This window comes from Arachis hypogaea, chromosome 2 (genome assembly GCF_003086295.3).
Source record: "Arachis hypogaea cultivar Tifrunner chromosome 2, arahy.Tifrunner.gnm2.J5K5, whole genome shotgun sequence".
In the NCBI taxonomy this organism is placed as follows: domain Eukaryota; kingdom Viridiplantae; phylum Streptophyta; class Magnoliopsida; order Fabales; family Fabaceae; genus Arachis; species Arachis hypogaea.
In genome coordinates this window covers 32,265,523-32,266,296 of record NC_092037.1, presented here as the reverse complement: position 1 = coordinate 32,266,296, position 774 = coordinate 32,265,523, and the positions used below count along the sequence as shown (strand labels likewise).

At 41.6% G+C, this 774-nt stretch overlaps 1 non-coding gene across 1 annotated transcript; it reads left to right on the top strand.

The window, feature by feature from the left end:
- Positions 1-284: 284 nt before the first annotated feature.
- On the top strand, positions 285-392 carry LOC112764558 (small nucleolar RNA R71). The gene has a single exon (XR_003183244.1). It is a non-coding gene; the product is annotated as a small nucleolar RNA R71 (small nucleolar RNA).
- Positions 393-774: the final 382 nt, after the last annotated feature.

Genomic DNA, 774 nt, shown 5'->3' with positions numbered 1-774 from the left:
CTTTGAGAAATCATATTGACTTATTGGGTCAATATTTTATTCTGAGCCAAAATGGCATTCAGAGTATCAATCTCAAGAACTCCTTTCTTCTGACTAGTCCCATTGTTCACAGGATTTCTTTCAGAAGTGTACATGAATTGGTTATTTGCAACCATTTCAATCAGTTCTTGAGCCTCAGTAGGCGTCTTCTTCAGATGAAGAGATCCTCCAGAAGAGCTATCCAAAGACATCTTGGACAGTTCAGAGAGACCATCATAGAAAATACCTATGATACTCCATTCAGAAAGCATGTCAGAGGGACATTTTCTGATTAATTGTTTGTATCTTTCCCAAGCTTCATAGAGGGATTCTCCTTCCTTCTGTCTGAAGGTTTGGACTTCCACTCTAAGCTTACTCAATTTTTGAGGTGGAAAGAACTTTGCCAAGAAGGCATTGACTAGCTTTTCCCAAGAGTCCAGGCTTTCTTTAGGTTGAGAGTCCAACCATGTTCTAGCTCTGTCTCTTACAGCAAAAGGGAATAGCATAAGTCTGTAGACCTCAGGGTCAACCCCATTAGTCTTGACTGTGTCACAGATTTGCAAGAACTCAGCTAAAAACTGATGAGGATCTTCCAGTGGAAGTCCATGGAACTTGCAATTCTGTTGCATTAGAGAAACTAATTGAGGCTTAAGCTCAAAGTTGTTTGCTCCAATGGCAGGGATAGAGATGCTTCTCCCATAGAAGTCGGGAGTAGGTGCAGTAAAGTCACCCAGCACCTTCCTTGCATTGTTGGCG